Source organism: Gavia stellata, chromosome 2 (genome assembly GCF_030936135.1).
Source record: "Gavia stellata isolate bGavSte3 chromosome 2, bGavSte3.hap2, whole genome shotgun sequence".
NCBI classification, from domain to species: domain Eukaryota; kingdom Metazoa; phylum Chordata; class Aves; order Gaviiformes; family Gaviidae; genus Gavia; species Gavia stellata.
This window is the reverse complement of record NC_082595.1, coordinates 102,978,026-102,992,941: the sequence shown is the minus strand read 5'-3', so window position 1 is coordinate 102,992,941 and position 14,916 is coordinate 102,978,026. Positions and strand designations below refer to the sequence as shown.

The window sequence follows — 14,916 nt, the reverse complement described above, 5'->3', positions numbered from 1 at the left end:
TTTTTGGAAAATGACATTTACAAAGCTGCTAACTAATGCAATACCTGTCATTCCATGCGCTTAAAGGGGACACAGGTCTGAATGTAATACCCACAGTCATCTAAAACAATATTGCAGTCTGCTTTGCTGTTGCTTGTTGTCATGAAATTGTCCACCAGTGCACACCGTCTCCCTTGCCTAATTCTTTAACGTGACAAGGAAGAAATACCTGTGGAGGAAATGCTGGCTTATCTTGAGCAAACCCAGTGGTGCAAGAGAGTGCTTGCTGGTTAGTGCAATGGTCAGGTGTATGTAAAATGAGCTTTAAAAACAGTGGTTTATGTTTAACAAAGGGTGGTGTAAAGTTCACCGTTCATACCAATCAAAGCCACTCCGCCTGAGAGGAAGTTTATCTCATTCAAAGGAGGGGTGGTCCAGTTGCTGAATTTCACCAGGGTTCCTCAAGAAAGAGTCAGCATCAGGTTCTAATCCAGAAAAGCACCTAAACTGACCCCCATATAGCTACTCCCATGCTACTCACCCTTGTCTAGAAGAGCATATTATTTCCCAGTAGAGCTCAGGCAGCAACCACAGTGTGGCAATGCTAAATTGCTGCAGACACTGTCCATCCTGGCCACTCCCTGTGGGACTGAGCACTGCCTACCCCGGACCCTTCTATGCCCGTCTTGCAGGGTAAGAGAGCGGACACTTTCCATGACCAAAAATCAGCAGAAATCCCATCATCACAGCCATCTGCCAAGGCATGTGAGAGCTTAAACTGGAGATTAATATCTCCAGCTAAGGGATAGTTCTGTCATTTGAAGATGATGGGAGTTGTTCCAAAGTAACTTAGGGCAGGATTAAGTCCAAAGACATTTCAGTTTCCATCACACACCCCACTTCACCTGCACATGCTTCATCACACAAGGTAAATGAGTGGTTTTTGCACACTTCAACAAAGCATCTATTGTTTGTAAAGCACCTGGGTATGATTGTTGAATAACTTTTTTTTTTTGCCTTCAGCCTCTACCATGCTTTCTCAAGCACAGCTGACTGATTTTCTTGTATAGTTCTGATCTTCCTGCAACTTTAATACCAAGCAGATTGGAGAAGTCCGTCATAACAATTGCAGCTATTTCTGCGTATTTGTGTCGATCATGGCTATATATTAACTGGTATGTTTTCATTCTAAATTCAAGTGTAAACTTAAGCAGAACCCAAAGTCAATGTTTACATCTTGTAAACCTCTAGACATCAACATTTTATCTAATGTGTGTGTGCATGTGTGGAAGCACATGTTCCTGCGTTAGTCATCCTTGATACTAAGCAGTTCCTTCTGTTTGATGTTTTAAACAATCAGTTATACGATATTTCCAAGATTGCTGTTGGCAATAATTACCGATAGAAAATATGTTTTCCCCATAGGAAATTACACTGCCGTTTGGTATTATTAGTTCTTACCACTGTTTTCTGACTCTTTCTGAGGAATGGCAGAGATTGCTTCCTCAAGAGCAAAGGATAAACTGGAAAGGAAACTAGTGTTATACTCCTCTGAAGAACCTTACAATAAGACAGGCAACTTACCAGGAAAAAAATGTGACCAGATAGTAGTACATCCCCTGAGGAAAACTTATTTTCAGAAGTTCAATCTATGTTTTGCAGGACATTTTGATTTAGCATAGGAATCCGATTGATTCATCACTTTGCAATTCAAGCAATTTTGCTTTAAAGTTTATAGGACTTTCGAAAGAGTTGTATTTCAGTATGTCAAAGTACAGATGAGCTCTGTTGCACATGAAAATAGTAGTCTTTAGCAATGATTGTCCCATTGAAGTCAAATTACTTTTTTCTCTCCCCTCTGCTTGTAGTCCCTCAGCAGGAGAGGCAAAACTCTGCATGCATATCTGCAACTCGATGTTGAACAGTCATGGATTTAGAAATAGACTGTAAAATCTGTGGAGCAGAAATTATGTTCTTCCTGATAGTTTGAATAGTCTGTGACACACTGAAGCCAACCCCTGACTAGGACCTTTAGCACCCCCACACAGTATAACTAATTCTTAGTTACTAAAAAGATCCGATCAGGCAGTCAGTTAGGACTCTTCCCTTTTGCTACAATTGCCAGCAAATTATCAATTTACTTGTATGTTGTCCAGTTTACCTTTACAGAGGCCAGGAGTGGGAATTAAAACTTGCCAATGTTTTGCATATTTTAAAATACTTCTCAAGCATTTCGTAATAGCAGATTATTGTGAAATTATCCTGCTGCCAGGCAGATTTACTGAGGGAGGTGTCAGTGAAGCCTTCTGGGAGAAGGAGACTAAGAATTTGTGGAGGTTCTGTGGGAGTGCCTTGTGTGACAGAAGAAAGCATCGTTTCAGGCTTTTCTATGGGCAGTACTGCCGGTACCTCTAGAAATCAGCTAAATGAGTGTAGGACTTGTGGTAACACTCGAGTATGATCATCCATACTGTTTAACCATTAATGACTTTTCTGGTATGGTTTTAGCCTTCTCCAGCTAGCATTGTTCTAGTATTCAGTCATGGTTCAGGAGTTAGCACTGCCATGCACTCTTCCCAATAAGCAGTTTGGGTAGAGGAAAAATTTAATTCTGTGAAAACAAGCCATTCTATTCCAGTTGGCCTCAGGGCCACAAAATAGTTCCTGGCTCCCTTTAGTACAATGGTGCAGGTATAGCCCATATTTATACCTGCAAAAGCAGTGACAGTTTGGTTGTTGGAAAACAGTTGTGAGAAAATGGACTGTGGAAATTTGACTTCACAATTGTCAAAGCAGAAGCTGAGAAATTGATAAGTCAAAGCAAAAGGTGGTGCATGTAATGTTTGAAGGGGGGTAAGATAGACTAGGAAAGGCATTTTGCAAAGGTATCAATCAGTGAAAAGAGGAAAGGCTATCAAAAGCAAGCCGGTGTAGAAATACTTTCTTTACAGATTGCTGTTTATGGAACAACAGAGCAGATTGTGCTATAACGAACGAGTACTTGATGATGATACAATTAAAGGCAGACAGTAAATCATCATTTTCCAAACCATCAAGCTATGGAAGTCTGCAAGAACTATACTATGTCCTGGTTAAGAGTAAACCTGTAAGTCTCTAACGTCAGGGAAGGCAAACTAATAAAGAGCTTCGCTCAGACTTTAATGAAAGAAATGTGGACTCGGTAAACAAGTTGTAGCCACTCTTCAATTTTTTACCTGAATCTAGTAGAATTGATGTTCAGTACTTGCCATGCTGACACAGTACTAACCTAGCAGGATATTTTCTTAGAGATGCTGACAAATATTGCTCAAAAATTAATTCAAAATTGGATGAATGTAAGCATTAATACACTAACTGAAATATACTGAGTTACATAGGAACTAATATCTGGAAATGAGATCCAAAGTCCATCCTGTCCAGTCTCTCATTTCCAACAATAGTCAGAACAAAATGCTTCCAAGAAAGGAGCAAAAACTCTTCAGTAGAATAGTGTGCCAATTAATAAAGGCATCGCTCTTAGAGGTAGAGGCTTAAAGACCTGAGGCTTTTGTAGTAGTATGTAGGTCTAAATTTTGGTTGTAGTTCGTTAAGAGAGTTCTAAGTATTTGTTGTTTTCCAGTGTCTTTGTTGTCACTTGCTACTTTCTTGGTCATGAGAGGTTCTTACTGTAAAGGGCTGTATCCTATGGGCTGTATTGTATGTGCTGTAAAATGGATTTCCTTTTACAGGTTCTGATATTTCTACCTGTTAATATTCCTTTGTATTACAAATGAGTTGCAAAAGATTTTTGAATAACTAAAAGGATCTCTTCTGGGCCTGGTTGCACTTCAGATTTGTGTTTTTTAATGAGCTGTCTTTTATTAAATGCCTCAAACACAAGAGAGGACAGAGACCAGCTGGAAAATGTTATTTGACTGAAAAATACATGAATTAACTAAATTACATTCAACCTGGAAAAATAAAGCTAATAGAATAGATACGAAAAAAAAAGTATCTAAAACATAGGTTCTCTGTAGGTGGGGATCAGAATCAAGGGAGCTAGAAGTAGCAGATGGGTGAGGGAGGCCAGGAGGGGTGATAAAATTTGACATGCTGCAGGGTCTCAGAATACGCTATAGAAGTACAGAGAATACCCACAGCCTGCACCACAGTCACGAGAGGATCACTGGTCTCTTACAAACTCCTCTGGTTCTAGCTAAAGAAAGTTTATTCATTTCTTGGTGAAAAAAGGCAATACCTTCATATACAGTGGCCTTAGTAAGACAGCATAAGAAGTCTCTCCACTCTCTGTATTCATCTGCTCAGGGGCTCAGTTGGTCAAAATACGGTAAGAGTACTGGCACCAGATTTGCATTTGGGAAGCATGATGAAGGTAGGGCTGTGGTCTTCTTTTCTTCTGAATTTGTCCACTCTTGAAAATCATATAGTGTGTTCTTCTAAGGTTAATGCTGTTGAAATTGTGCTGCCTGGACCTTGAAGTAACAATTTGGCTTCTTGTTTCTCCCTGTACCCGTTCCAGAGCATAGCTCCTACTAACTTACAAAATAGAGCAATATTTTGATGTGTGGGACTTAATAAATTTACACCTACAGCCACAATCTTGTTGATAGAGTCAACATGATCTGAAGCCAACAGCAGTAGGGAAATGAAGTGAGCTCGGGTAACCCTTTGTAGTCTTATGTTTATTTTAGTCTGATGAACAAGCTATTAAAGAATGTGTGTGTGCATCCATTAAAGCGTCCAGATTGGGGCTATCTTCACAACCACTCATTTTTGTTGGAAAAGGAACTATTCTGATTATTTCCTGAAATTCATTAGCCAATGAAGCTGAAAAGGTTTTTTTTCTTTGTTATTGTCTCTGCTGTTTCATTAGTATGGCATCTCTTTTTGCCTATTCTTTCTGTCACAGTAAATTCATCTCCTTAGCCCAGCAAAGAATACAATATTGTTTTTACGTAATTAAGATACAGACTACAGAGCAAAACTACACAGAACAAGATCTAGTCATGGCACCACAACACGGAGTTGATTTTTAAATTAATCAAGGGCATGTATATCTCTCAAAGTTTATCGGGGTTAAGTTGGAAATACTTCACCCTCTTTTATATTTTATGGATATGTGCACCATGTGTAAGTCTTTTTTTTTAAGATTTCTTTCCATACAGTCATAGTTCCAACTCATCTTGAATTTCCAGACAACATAATGTGACCCCTCAGTTTCTGGTGTGAGTTTCTGATTAATCTAGCCCTAATCTAATCTTTTTCTTGCAAATAAGCAAGCAAATGGTCTTTGGATATTCAATAATCAAGCAAGAAGTTTAAAGACTTGAGGAGAAACACGTATTTCAGTCCAGATACAGGAAATCTCTGTATTGCTTCAAGAATCAAGTATAAAGAGACAGTTTATCTGTCCCGAGTTAGAATCATGTTTCTTCCCTGAAATTAGCACAGCTTTCCAAGTTCCAGCATAGATCTGTTGATATCCATAGAGTCATCTGACAACATATTGGTTTAGGATATAGCTCTAAAATCTTCAGAAAGTAACGATAATGCTGCTAGACATGTGTTTCTTAAAAATCGGGAAATCTTCTATTTCATATGTTACTTGCTTGACTGCATTGTGAATATATCAATGTGTTTGAAGTTCAGCTCAGTAGATACAGGTATTCATCTAACAACTGGCTAATTGAATTGGTGGTTAAATAACCCTAAGCACTGAAAAGCTTGATTGATTTCAGTCGTTATTGTTTGTGAAAACTAATAATTTAGCTGAAGGATATTAAGTCCTTGCTGTGACGCTTTGGGTTAAAGAGCTACCAATGATATAAAGGACTCTTTTCTTTTCTGGATCCTTGATTTGAGCCCAATCAGGGTTCCTCTACCACAAAACCCCCACAAATAAATCAAACACATTTTGGCACAGTTTGTCGTCTCTGCTTAGCAAATGTATGAGACTAAACTGACACTGATCCTTAATCACCTTTAATCCATGAAGAGGGAATGATCCTACCAGGGCAAGAAAAAGGTCATTGGCAGGATCATGGGGAGAAACTAAGTTGGCAGTTAATTTCATAAGCCTGACCTGGGAATAAATGAAGGGCTTCCATTTTCAAGGTAATCTGTGTATGTAAAAGATCTGCATATAGAAAGTTAGGATATTTTAAGAAGGTATTTATATGTTAAAAGCATGATAAACACGGTACTTGTCTGTTAAAACTTTGATTTCACTTTTAAGCTCTAAAGCCTTATTGTTTATGATAATTATGTAATTAACAATAGATTTTTTCATTATTAAACTCTGGTGACTTGGTTATGAATTACAAGGTGTATCAGCAACTTGAGATGGAATAGAATGTAATAAAAATGCTTTGGGGTTCTACAGCTGTTGCCAGGTACATTGGCCAGTTTCTGTAGTTTTGCAACCACATTTTCTTTCTTTTCCGAGAAATGCTTTTCCCTTCCTAGTTTCTATGTGAAAAACCCACATGAAGGAATATTTACAGAGGCCATGATACTGCAAAGATTCATGTCATATGCTTCACTTTCTGTGCTTTGGATTACCCCACTGACCCAGGCCGACTCATAACGTATCAGTCCACCATATGCATAAGTACAGATTTGAAGGAGTGGGATTAGACCACAAAAATTAAGAAAAAACCTGGCTGAAATTGGCTTTAGACTGTTAAACCAGATAAACAAATTGAATAAGCAAAAATATTTTGGCAGGAAAAGCTAAAGAGCTTCTATACGTTCCTTTCCTAGAAATCCTAGGTTCATTCAAGACCAAATCTTTAGGAGCCTGTTTCCTAGATGGGAATCAAGTGTGCAGAGGTACTGGGCTTTTGCCATGCAGGCAAAGGATGAGAAAAGAACAAACTTTGTTCCTTTGTGCCAAAGTCTTTTCAGGAGAGGACTGCAGTTTATGTATCCTCAGTGGATGGAGATGGCTTCTTGAGTCAAATCTCTGCAAGCCAGGATTTAGGCTTCAGCTCCAGCCTTGATACTGCAAAGCGTCCATGCCAAGTAAAGTGCTCTCAAGTCATTGTGTGGGTCTCTGAGCTGAGTTCTGAAGCGCTCACTTTCATGTCCATGAGAACTCCCTTCTCATTTCGGGTTCTGAATATCCAAGTTACCAAAGAAACCGATGTATTTGGTGTTCATCTCATTTACACATGTCATCATAGCTGTGCTGTGGTGGGGTTCTTCAGATGCTGAATGTTTTCATGATTTATCACTGTTTAAGTTCCTCCTTCAGCAAGCAGGTAGAACTGGCTTGCTTTCAATAGAAAACTGTATCAACTGCACAACTTTTAATAAAGCTCATGCAAATGCTGCGAACACCTTCATTTTACGACAAGATCAGCTTATTTCAGTTGAACCAAATATTAGTTAGGGATTGATGGAAGACATACCTAGTTCAAACTACAGGACAGTTCTGATCCTTCAAAGATTTAACATTTTCACTTTAAGCATTCCTGTTAAAAGGAAAGAGGCAGCAGATCATATGCAAAAGTGCATGTGTGCGCAGTATTGTGACCTCCAAGCCTCTTGTGCTGGCTTCACTAAGCCAGTTTAGAGAAAGATTTGAAGTTCAACGGTACAATTTTCTCACAGAGACACATCTTGACTTTGGGTACTCACAGGTTAGCCCTTAGTTCTGTTTTTGATGTATTCTTCCTCGGATAGCTTTGAAGATTTTGTTATCTGCTCACTGTAAAATGCAATGTTCAAGGTAGTAGTGGGCAATTCTAAAGGGACATGATCAGTTTGGCTCTGTAAATTTGATTGTTGTTAAAGAAATATATTTTTCAAGGACTAATTGGTAGTCATTATGTTTACACAATGCTTTTCACTTCAAGTATTTTTAAGACAGTCTACAAAAACCATTTCATTCTCATAGCAGCCTGAAGCATGTTTTTAAAATGAGGAAACTGAGACATACAGATTTTGTAATTTGCACAGTGTCTCAGAGGACTTCAGTGATAGTTCAAAAAATTCCAGGCCTCCTGACCTTTCATCCCACATACAGTCTTATCTTTCACATGTAATGATTTTTCAGAATACTAATTTCAATCTTATTTTGTCTTCACTAAACCCCAGATATTTTTCTCTTCAATGAGTAGTGAGATATAGTGGTGAATGCCAAACAGCATGAAGCTGTGTTCACCCTAACTTCAGCATGGACACCAAGGTCACAATTCCAATACAACTTCCACACAGCCCGTTATGGGAATTCCCTATGTTTGCATTCTGAGCCAGGGTCCTGCAGACTCCCAGATGTGCTTTCTTCTGTGCAGTGACTAATTCTGCAGATTTCGGTGAGAGAGCTTCATCGCTCAGGAAGTTCAGCACATGGGCTCTAGGTTGCATTTTATATTGTACTTGAAATCATGACAATCAAAACCAATAAATATTTTTCCAGAACTCTTGGTAATGATTCTGGGAACCTTTAGAGACTTTCAGCTAAAGCAAGAATTAGCACAGGTTCAAGACTTTCCAGAGACTGTAACGCCAGGTAGCAAGAACTGACAAGGGGATCTCACAAGTCGATCTTCCCCTCCATAGCCTAAAGAAAGATTTCAGAGGCCAGTCATTTTGCATGTCTCAGCTTCTGGTGGTGCCCAGCTCACAGCCTGATTTTCAGAGCTGCTGTAATGCTCATAGTAACAGTCCCTGGGAGCCTTTTGAGATTACTTTCTAATTACACACAAAAAGCGAGTGAATTCTTGAGAGTTTTTTCCTTTGAAAAAGCAGCTCAGTGTTCATGAAATAAGGAAACAGAACAACTTTTTTTTTGTAAAAGGAAAGAACTAAATATTCAAAAAATGCCAAGGTTAGCAGAGTATAGCGTTAGGAAATAGCAGAGAGATTTCTCCCTGAACTTGTGACTTAGCTTTTGAGAAAAATAGCTTTCCTGAAGAAGCCCAGTTTGACATTGCACAGCAGTGAGAGAGGTTACTGTTCCTGCTGTGTAATGGTATCTCTTTCGATATAGCTTTCTATAGCCATTATACATCTTACAGTGTGATGTGGATTAGAGGGAAGCAATAGATTTAGGATATTTTGACCTTAATGAAGATTTTTACAGTGTCTCCCATTATGTTCTTATGACAAAGTTTGGGAAATATGACATATCTGAAACAACTACTAGACAGATGTACAACTGTTTGGAAAATGGGATTCAGGAGGATTTTTGAAACTGGAAAGATGTAGCTAGTAGGGTTTTGTAACAGTCTTATCTTCATTCCTTTACTGTTCAGTAGTTGTGTTAGGGATGTGACTGACGGAATACAGTGTGTGTTTACCGAGTTTACAGATAGTACCATGCTGGGATATGCTGCAGATGTGTTGGAGAGGGACAGGATCAAAATGACCTTCACAAACTAAGAGAAGTGGTCGGGCGGGAAGAGGAGAATGCTGTCATTCCTTAAAGAGCCAAGTTGTTCTGTACATAAATTAAATACAAGGATGGTAAAACACTGGTTAAGCAATAGTTCTGCAGGAAAAAATCCTGGGAATATCGTGGGTCACAAGTTGATGTGGATTAACATGTCATGTTGTAGAGTGACAAACATGATTTTGGTACATATGAAGACGTACATGGGCTGAAAGAGCTACAGCTCTACTGTTGAAGGGAGAGACACTCTCCAGCATAAGCTGAAATACCATGTCAGTAAAATTCAAGAGACATAGGAGCCACTGGACATATCCAGAGGAAACCAAGCAAGAATGATAGCACACCTAGAGAACAGTACTGGAAAGGAGAAATTGTTGGAAGTATGAGTTATCTGGCCTTTGAAAATATTTGCCCTAAGATTGATTGCATTAATTGTATTTACAATTAGAGGAGCTCAGGGCAACATGCTTATTTGTGAGTGCAGCAAATACGTATGCTTATCAGTTTCCTGTGGCAGTAAGGTTCACAATTAATTGCATATGACATTAAAAAAGTACTTCCTTTTATTGTTTTGAGTTTTAATGTATTATGCTGCAAGAGAGGGAAAAACAGTGTATCATGAAGTATCATGAACATAATGGCAACAACACATCTTTAGTTGTACTTCTTGGACTGTTTTTACCATCATTCTCAGTTTTGCGGTGTCCCACAGAGATTGTGACTATCAGCATACATAGTTCTTCAGGTGTGGTCATGTTATGTGATTTATATAATAGCATTGCAGAATTCTGTATCATCATCATCTTCCTATTATTTATGAAAGATAATACATGATTTTCTTGGAATTTTGAGTAGATGTGCACAGTGAACAACAGTCATCTTAGAGGTCTTTGGGTTTCTGATTCCATTCCTTGCATTTATTTAGAAGCTTGTAAGGGAAAAGAATATTTTGGTATTTTTCTGCATGTATGTTGCTTACCGTTTCTTCAATTTGAATTTCACTTGCTAGCGCGTTGATTTTTTTCTCTCTCCTCTTTAGGTCTCTCTCACATTTCTCACTGCCTGGTCCTCACAAACTGACTAGCATTGTGTCCTGTACAAATGCTGTCAATAAACTACTTATCCATTGACCAGATCATTAAGAAATAAGTTACCCATGATTTTAATATGAAGCTGGACTAGAATCTTAGGCCAGGATTCATCCCACCTCAGTTTAGGCACTTAAGTTAAGGTCTAAAGACCTTATCGCTGAAAAGAGAGTAATCTTGAGAGGTGATTTAACCCACCCCAGAAATGAGCAAATCACCCGGTGCGTTCAATGATTATTTACAGATTTTAGTAATAATCCCTACTTTTTTTGTATTTTTGATGAATCCAGGCCTTATTCCTTGCTGAGATGAAAACCAGTTTATCTAATCTAATCCTAATCTTTTTTCTTTGCTTACAGACTATTTCTTAACACATTACAACCTTTCATTTTGCAGCTGTTTAGTTTCAACCGAAGTTTATTGTGTGAAATATAACAGAGAGCTTTTAGAAGACCTATATTTTTTGTCATCTGGTTGTGTTTATTGAAACGTTCAAGAAATTATAGATCAGTAAAATGCTATTTTGCTTTGTAAAATCATTAGTGATTAGACACTATTTTTAACTCGCCAAACCACTGGACAGGGTGATTCTCACGTAGCAGGATTGTTATCAGCTCAGCAATTCTGTATCTAAGGTGCTTCAAAACTCTCAAATGTACCTTCCAGCCCTGATATATTCTGTGTTCTCCACAGCTGCTACTTCTTGATACCTCACTATCCAAAGAGAAATCATTGTTATTGCCAGAAAGAGATTATAGCGAGCAGAAGCCTCCTGAACGTTTTGAACAAGAAAGGTGTGTGCAAAAAAAGGAAAATCATTTAGCTTCCAAACAGTGTAATTATCTTCTTTAGCTACTCCCTTAGCCTACACAAATTCTGCTGTAGGCCTCTTGTTTCTGATGTACCTAAGGAATATTGTATTGTTTATTTTTAAATCTTTTAATGTTTGTTCTTGGAAACCTACTTTTGCTCTTTGCAATTTCCTCTTACTTAACGCCTGCTGAAGTTTAAGTTCCTGTTTATTGGCTTCCCTAGGATCATGTTTCCAAAATTTGAAGGATTTCTGTTTGGTTGAAACAGACTCTTGAACCTTGCCATTCATCCAGTTTAGCTTAATCCTGCCTTCCTGGTTCCCTTTCTTGAACAGTACACAAGCCTTCAGAGATGGTTCCTTTTGAAGTACTGTCCTTATTGCCTTTGCTGTCTTACAGTTTTACTTTTAGGATCTTTTTGACTAATCTAAGTTTACTAAGTGTGTGAATTCCACTTCATTTCTTATTTTTTACTGTAAAAAACACACAAGCAACTCAGAAATATGAGCAGAACCCACCAAGAACAAAAGGTAGGACAAAGAAACCAGTAAGATGGGAGAAGGGGAGCAGGGGAGTATTTACTGTTCTCACTTTTGCTGTATGATTGACCTGAAGGTGGAGAGCTGCCTGCAGAATCCCAGTAAAGTTGAATGAACTGGTATGTGTAAGGTTCAGCGCTGATGGCCACCAGTATTTTCATCCCTGCCTACCATCCACTGCTGATGCTGCAAGGTAATGGCAAAAGTTCTGACTGGAAGTAGGCTATCCACCGTGTCCTGCTAAGAAGAACCTTATTCTGGACTGGAAAGTAAAAGGCCTGGCATGCTAAAAACCTCATATAATGGGTTGGTACAAGTGCTACTGCCACAGACGCTCTGCCAAATCCAGACTCTTGCACTTAGCGCTTTGTGAAATCTTGTAAATCCATAGTAAGCCGCATCCATCACTTGAAGGACCAGCACTTAGGGTAGCAAGGGCTGCTCTTGATGTTCTGCCTTTCCTTCTGACACAGAGCTTTTGACAGACAGTTAGCTTAATTTCTAGGTAGGAGTTTTGAGCATTAACATCACATTTGTCACGTTAGAAACAGGAATCAATCTGAAATTAATGAAATGCCTATGGAATTCCTCATTTTCTTTCATACCTCTCATTTAAGGTTTTCCTAGATGATTTTTGAAGGTGCATTCTAAGATGTGTGTCCTTCTAAAAACAAAGATGTGTAATGTGTCAGTGTTTGGAGCTGAATTGAGAAAAAGAAGACCAATGTCAGGGCATGAACTCAGCAGTGCCGTGGATGGACAGACTTTTGCCTACTGCACCACAGGATTAGATGACCAGGTTGCTAGACACAAAACTGCACGGAGGCCCCTTTGCTCAATAGGATAGGATGGGACCTGCAAATTTGCTGGGTTGTCTATATGATGTCTCATCTGCAACCCTTTCGTCTTGTTTAGGAAAGGAACAACTTGCACTATCACAGAATCACAGAATCACTAAGGTTGGAAAAGACCTGTAAGATCATCAAGTCCAACCATCAACCAACCCCACCATGCCCATTAAACCATGTCCCACAATGCCACGTCCACACGTTCCTTGAACACTTCCAGTGATGGTGACACCACCACTTCCCTGGGCAGCTTATTCCAGTGTCTCACCACTCTCTCAGTAAAGAAATTTTTCCGAATACCCAGTCTAAACCTCCCCTGGCGCAACTTGAGGCCATTTCCTCTCGTTCTACCACTAGTCACTTGGGAGAAGTAATTTCAGGTAATTGTAGAGAGCGATAAGGTCTCCCCTCAGCCTCCTCTTCTCCAGATTGAACAACCCCAGTTCCCATCAGACTTGTGCTCCAGACCCCTCACCAGCTTCGTCGCCCTTCTCTGGACACGCTCCAGCACTTCAATGTCCTTCTTGGAGTGAGGGGCCCAAAACTGAACACAGCATTTGAGGTGCAACACAGTATTCGAGGTGCAATTCAAGGTGCGGCATTCAACGTGAAAAAGCCAAGAGCTCTGCAGGCATATAACTGAATTGCATCTTCTTTGGCTGGCTCAGAAGTAGATACTACTTTCTAGGATTTTTTTTTTTTCACTTGAAAGCACTGGCTTTGTCTTTCAACATTTGATCTCTGGAGCCATCAGTCATCTCTCTGGTGGCATTCTGTTTCCTTAGAGCACTGCTGGAATTCAGCCAACTCCATGTTTTGGTCACCACCAAAGACCTATGTGATTGCTATTTCCTCCCCTATCACACATTGTGAAAATGTATTACGCCTGTCTCAGAGCATTATCAGATCCAACACTGTCATTAACTATTTGTGCACAAAACTTCTCTGGTTCAAATTTTAAAAATTGTCAGAGTCTTTCCATTTTCTCCTGTTTTTCAGGAGAGAAATTAGTAGTTCAGAATACTTTCAGTCATTCTAGGACCTGGAAATTGCAACACTTTAAGGTAATTTAGCCATTCAGGGTCTTCCATTGGTTTTGCAAACTGGTGAGAAAGGAGAAGAATATTCCCCTTCATTCCCACATGCAGGTTATGAATGTCTCTGTGATCCAGCAAGGAGAGATCCAGCAATCTGAAGCAAGGCTTCAGATTGTAAGGACAGGAGAGGCTTGGCCATATTATTAGCACAGTAAACTGACTGGGCAGAAAAAAAGGGTAAAAAGAAGTGCTAATTCTTTGGATAGTGATCTCTGCACATTTCTTCAGTACAGCACTGATGTCAGAAATGGATAGTGCCTATTAAAACCAGGTAAGTCTGAACAACCTTTGGAGGACCTCTCACTATCTGCAGACATAATGCAACATTGATGGTCATGTAGCAACTTTTGATTCTGCAGTTGAATTCATAGTTCAATAGTTCATTCTAGCAGCAAAATTCATAATCTTACAGGTACGTGCTTGTTCAAAGTGGTTTTGGACTGTGTGCTGAAAATTCTTGCCGAGCTTCTGTAGGTTCTGTTGTAACAGGAGCCAGGCTAAGTGGACACAGGGTGATCCTTCTGTGTCAAAATGTTTAAATTTATGAATATTTAGGCATCCAGGCAAACTGACCCACTTTTCAGAAGTGCTTAGTTCCCACTGCTGTCTAACATACATGAGACCTGCCAGAAGTCAACACCTCATAAAATTAGACTGCTTTTAATTAGGTGTCCAAATGTTAGACTCAATCATTTATGTCTCTGAGACAGTATCTTGCAGACCAACTCACAATGAATTGCACTGAGCTATTTTTAATACTTTACATCCCAGAAAGGTAAGGCTTAGAGATTTGGCGTCCAGTCCAGTCCTGTCTGGGTAAGTATCATCAATATTACGCAGGACTGCAGTTTTCAATGATACTTGTATTTGCCATTATTTTTATTATTTGTTATGTTGAATATTTGAATTGCTTGCATATTGAAATGTCAATAATTTAATAATCTATTGATTAATAATGCCTTTTAATGTATGCTTTGTATTTAAAAGCCCACTCTTGCAAACACTTCATGGGTGATGTATTATGCTTACCTTTACCTTTTTAAAAGTATGTAGTGAAAGCTAGTCATGAAAGTTCTTTCTCTGGTCAGCAGAGAGAGTCGTCATGGGCTGATTCAGAAGTCTCTAAGATAGATGGAGTTACATTCCAAAGGTGTCT

The 14,916-nt window shown here is 39.1% G+C and overlaps 1 protein-coding gene across 2 annotated transcripts in view; it reads left to right on the top strand.

The window, feature by feature from the left end:
• The window catches only part of LDAH (lipid droplet associated hydrolase), a 110,378-nt gene that overhangs the window by 80,618 nt on the left and 14,844 nt on the right, over window positions 1-14,916 (top strand). The window lies entirely within an intron of this gene.